The sequence below is a fragment of the Aegilops tauschii genome, chromosome 5 (assembly GCF_002575655.3).
Source record: "Aegilops tauschii subsp. strangulata cultivar AL8/78 chromosome 5, Aet v6.0, whole genome shotgun sequence".
In the NCBI taxonomy this organism is placed as follows: Eukaryota; Viridiplantae; Streptophyta; class Magnoliopsida; order Poales; family Poaceae; genus Aegilops; species Aegilops tauschii.
The window spans coordinates 539,807,871-539,813,870 of record NC_053039.3 but is presented as its reverse complement, the minus strand read 5'-3'; positions in this window follow the sequence as shown (position 1 = coordinate 539,813,870).

The following is a 6,000-nucleotide window of genomic DNA, read 5'->3' as shown; positions in this document are numbered from 1 at the left end:
AGAAACCTCGGAAAATTAACCTAGATCGGAAGTTCCGCCGCCGCAAGCCTCTGTAGCCACGAGAAATCAATCTAGGCCCTCTCCGGCACCCTGCCGGAGGGGGCCATCATCACCGGTGGCCATGGAGGAGTATCCCGGAGAGGCCATCATCGCCATGAAGGCCAAGGATCAGAGGGAGAACCTTTCCCCATCTAGGGGGGAGGCCATGGAGGAGGAAGCACAAGGGGAGAACCTCTCCTCCTCTCTCTCGGTGGTGCCGGAGTGCCATCGAGTGGGGGAATCACCGCCGCGGTGATCGTCTTCATCAACATCACCATCATCATCACCATCCTCATCTATTTTACGCGGTCCACTCTCCCGCACCCCACTGTAATCCCTACTTGAACATGGTGCTTTATGCCACATATTATGATCCAATGATGTGTTGCCATCTTATGATGTTTTGAGTAGATATCTTTTGTCCTTGGGTTGATTGATGATCTAGATTGGTACGAGTTGTATGTTTTATTTTGGTGCTGTCCTATGGTGCCCTCCGTGTCGCGCAAGCGTGAGGCATTCCCGCTGTAGGGTGTTGCAATACGTTCATGATTCGCTTATAGTGGGTTGCTAGAGTGACAGAAGCTTAAACCCGAGTAAGGGAGTTGTTGCGTATGGGATAAAAGGGGACTTGATGCTTTAATGCTATGGTTGGGTTTTACCTTAATGATCTTTAGTAGTTGCGGATGCTTGCTAGAGTTCCAATCATAAGTGCATATGATCCAAGAAGAGAAAATATGTTAGCTTATGCCTCTCCCTCATATGAAATTGCAATGACGACTACCGGTCTTGTTAACAATTGCCTAGGACAATTCTGCACACCGATCCACCATTATTCCACACTCGCTATTTATAATATTAGTAATCTATTCTAACTTTATGATAACAGCACCTGCTTTTATATTTTAGCTCTCCGATACCATGCAAAGTTATCCTCTTCATACCCACAACGTAGTTTTATTTCTCGTTTCTAGTTGGAAGCAAACGTTCGGTGCACGTAGAGTCGTATCAGTGGCAGATAGGGCTTGAGAGAATATTGATCTTACCTTTAGCTCCTTGTGGGTTCGACACTCCATACTTATCACTTCCACCTTTGGGAATTGCTACGATGATTCCCTGCACTTGGGGATTATCATTTACCCACACAGGGACATTTGAGATACTCCACGAAGGTTCAATCCAGAATGATTTAAAGATTATGGTCGTTGGCTTGAGTATAGTGACAAGGTGCATAAGGCCTTTTATTTGTGTTGCTATCTTTTTAGACATAATAATGAGGGACAAGCTGGGAGTGATGCATTTGGAATTAACGGCTAGAACAAGAAAAGTAGGTTGGATACCCATGACGGTAAAGGTAATGTTAATAGCTTCCATAATGTAGCAGTAAAATGATGGCTTAGCTTTCCGATGCCATGACAAATCACAAGAGTCAAAAAACAAGGGTAACTTTGGAGAGTTGGTAAAGACTTTGGCAAATCAAAATGATGATATACAGAAGGTAGTTCTTGAGAATGCTCCACGAAATTGCAAGTGGGTATGTGGAGATATTCAGAAGGAAATTGCCAACTATTTTGCCAAGGTAACATCATAATTAAATTATATTTCCTACTATTTTTGTTGTCTTACAAGTTAAACTAATCTCTTATGATCCCCTTATTGTTTTGCACATCTAACTTTGAATTCTATTATTGAAGAAGTTGGAGGTGATGTGTTCAGTTTTTGATTGATGAGGCTGTTGATGTGTCTGACAAAGAGCAAATGGAAATTGTTTTGAGATATCTTAATTAGCAAGTGTGGATTTATCATTGAATGGTTAGTTGGAGTTGTACATGTGCAAGAAACATCGGCAATGTGTCTTCAGGCCACACTTAAAAAATTATTCATTTATATTGGTTTAAGCATAAGACAAGTGAGAGGACAATGTTATGACGGGGCTAGTAATATGTGTTGCGAGTTCAATGGCTTGAAAGCAAAGATTTTGCAAGAGAATAAGTCGGTCTATTATGTGAATTGTTTTGCTCACCAACTCCAGACGGTTATTGTACCAATAGCAAAGAAGCATAAAGATATTGCAGATTTTTTTCTACATGATCTCCATTTTATTTAATGTGGTTGGAGCTTCTTGCGAAAGAAAGGACATGATTAGAGAGAAACATCAAGAGGATGTAATAAAAGCCATAGGTAGTGGGCAGATTAGCACTGGCAGAGGGTTAAATCAAGATCAAACTCTTCATAGAACTGGTGACACATGTTGGGGCTCACACTACAGAACTCTCTCAAGTCTAGTGAAGTTATTCCCTTCAGTCATGTATGTTCTGAAATATGTGGAGAAATAAGGCAAAAATGAAAAGAAAAGTCAGGCACGTGGTCTTTTAGCATATTTCGAGACCTTTGATTTTGTGTTTTATTTGCACATGATGATGCATATATTAGGAAATGCGAATACTTTGTCACATTCTTTACAAAAAAAGGATCAAGACATCCTTAATGCCATGTCATGTGTGAATTCAACAAGGAAATGAGCTACAAGAACTAAGGGAGAATGGATGGGGCTCATTGATACAGAAGGCATATTCATTTTTTGAAGAACATCACATTGAGAACGCGAATATGCAGGAGCAATATATCAATCAACACAAACCAAGACAAGAACTAATAAGAAAAACCTCCAGCATTACCAAGTAGAGTGTCTTAATTCTGTTATTGACTGGCAACTTGAAGAGTTTGATGACCGTTTCAATGAGGTAAATTCTGCATTCCTTGGTCACATCGCTTCTTTCAACCCAAAAGATGGAATTGTCCCTTTTAAATTGGATAGGTTAGTGAAGCTAGCTGAGTTTTATCCAGATGATTTTGATTCAAAAAAATGGATGATCATGGTCCTGAACTGCGCACTTACATTGATAATGTGCAAGCGGATGAAAGGTTTTCTAATTTGGACGGGATTGCTGATCTTGCAAAGTTATTGGTGCAGAATAATAAACATGTTACTCTTCCTTTGGTATATCTTCTAAAGCTAGTATTGATATTACCAGTTGCCACAACATCCGTGAAAAGATGCATTTTGGCTATGAATGTTGTCAAGAAAAAGTTGCGCAACAAAATTGGTGATCAATTCATGAGTGATTGTCTAATTTGCTATGTGGAGAACGAGATGTTTTCTCCCATTACTAATGATGTTGTGTTTGATCTTTTTAAGGCGATGAAAAATCGAAAAGGGACGCTCTGAAATGTGAGTGACTTTACATGATGTCACTTTTATTTTAAACTTGCCAAACTAACTTGTTATTTTCTTCAATGTTTCAAAAAGATGAGAAGTTGGATCTGAAATATGAAGTTTATCTGGTACGACTTTATTTATAATGTGTAAACGAGTGATTTTATAATTGCAGTCGATCGGTGTGTTATGCACTCTTCAATTTTAAAGTAACAAATATGTGTGATAAGTGATATCATATTCATATTCATTGTGCTTTCTTTGACTGATATAATCTCGTTCTGATATGTCACAAAGCAGGACTTAGTTCATATGGAATTTTCACAACTAGTTAGTGAATAAACCCATTGGCGAAAATTATGGCTCTGCCCCTGATTGCAAGCGGATTTGCTGCCAACAAAGCATAACAATTCAGACATCCGCACGAAGCTTGGTGCCAAACAGCTGGTTTTGTCAATGTGATGCTTCCATGGGTCTGGGGAAGTCCTTTCATTGTCCTAGTAGAAGAAGCCGAGAAGGAGGGACGGGGTGAAGCCGTGGTCACGATGCCGCCTCCTAAGGCGATCAAGGAAGATCGGATCCTTGATGAGATTGCGCCATAACTTGCTGGACGAAGCGAGGCAGGCAAGGGAGGTTGGATCGGATACGTGTGTTGGGATCTTGTACATGATGTCCATAGGAAGATGCCGTGCACCATCATCATGTTGGGTAACGTTGCACCGAAAACAAAAAATTTCTACGCGCACGCAAGATCTATCCATGGAGATGCATAACTACCAGAGGGGGAGATAATCTACATACCCTTGTAGATCGCTAAGCGCAAGCGTTTATCAACGCGGTTGATGTACTCGTACTCTTCGCGATCCGATCACGATCCAACCGATCTAGTGCCGAACAGACGACACCTCTGAGTTTAGTACACGTGCGGCTCGATGACGTCTCCTCCTTCTTGATCCAGCAAGCGGGAGAGGAGAAGTAGATGGGCTCACAACCAACACGACGGCGTGGTGGTGATGGTGGTGGTGGAGCACCGACGGTGCTTTGCTAAGTGTCGCCGAGACGAGGCGGTGGAACTACGGAGTAACGGGAGAGAGAGAGGGGCGCCAAGGGCTTGGTGTGTGTTCTTGGGGCGCCCCTCCCCTCTATATATAGGTGGAGGGGCGTGGGAAACAGCCCCTCCAAGCCCTAAGGCGCAACTAATGGGGGGAGGACTTGGACTCCAAGTCCAATCCTATTCCTACTAGGACTCCTTCCTTTTTGCCTTCCCTAGCCACATGGGCTTTTGAGGACTTGGTGCGCCTAGCCCAATAAGGCCAAGGCACCTCCCAACATCCCATGCTAGCCCTTGGGTCATGGTGGGCCCACTTGTGGACTTCCGGACCCCTCCGGAATCCTCCGGAACCTTCTGGAAGCTTCCCGGTACAATACCGAAAAAATGGTACCTTTTTCAGAACCCAAAATGTGACTTTCCATATATAAATATTTACCTCTCGACCATTCCGAGACTCCTCGTGACGTCCGGGATCTCATCCGGGACTCCGAACAACATTTGGTTACCACTCATCAAATATCCCAATACTACTCTAGCGTGAACGAATATTAAGCGTGCGGCCCTACGGGTTCAGGAATTATGTAGTCATGACCGAGACACCTCACCGGTCAATAACCAATAGCGGGACCTAGATGCCCATATTAATTCCTACATACTCCACGAGATCTTTTATCGGTTGAACCTTTATGACAACATACGTAGTTCCCTTTGTCTGTCGGTATGTTACTTGCCCGAGATTCGATCGTCAGTATCTCTATTACCTAGTTCAATCTCGTTACCAGCAAGTCTCTTTACTCGTTCTGTAATACATCATCTTGTAACTAACTCCTTAGTCACTTTGCTTGCAAGCTTCTTGTGATGATGTATTACCGAGAGGGCCCAGAGATACCTCTCCGTTACACGGAGTGACAAATTCCAATCTCGATTCACTCCAACTCAACAGACACCTTCAGAGATACCTGTAGAGCATCTTTATGATCACCCAGTTACGTTGTGACGTTTGATAGCACACAAGTTATTCCTCCGGTATCCAGGAGTTGCATGATCTCATGGTCGAAGGAACATGTATTTGACATTAAGAAAGCAGTAGCAATAAACTGAACGATCATATGCTAAGCTAACGGATCCTAATGATGTGATCCCGTTATCAAATGACAACTCATGTCTATGGTTAGGAAACCTTAACCATCTTTGATCAACGAGCTAGTCTAGTAGAAGCTCACTAGGGACACGGTATTTGTTTATGTATCCACACATGTATTTAAGTTTCCGGTCAATACAATTCTAGCATGAATAATAAACTTTTATCATGATTAAGGAAATATAGTAATAACCATTTTATTATTGCCTCTCGGGCATATTTCCATCACATCATCCTCCATTGGTCCTTCCTTGAAAAAAGCAAGGCACCATGTGTGTTTACCTCATGATTTAAACAATTGGCCCAAGGGAATTATTAATTTTTTTTCCTTAAGATGACTTAATAGAAGGATCTGACTAAAATATCAAAACAATGCATTTGGAAGAACCCCCACAAGAAGACTGCAACTCCAATTTAAACCATTATCCAACATAGTAGTAAGGCAGAGTTGAAAATATTGAACAGAGATATGGTTATTTTGGTAGAACTGCAATAAAATATGTGAGGGGTACTACACTGCCTCGTTTTCTTTTATGTTTTTTCTTCACGTTTCTA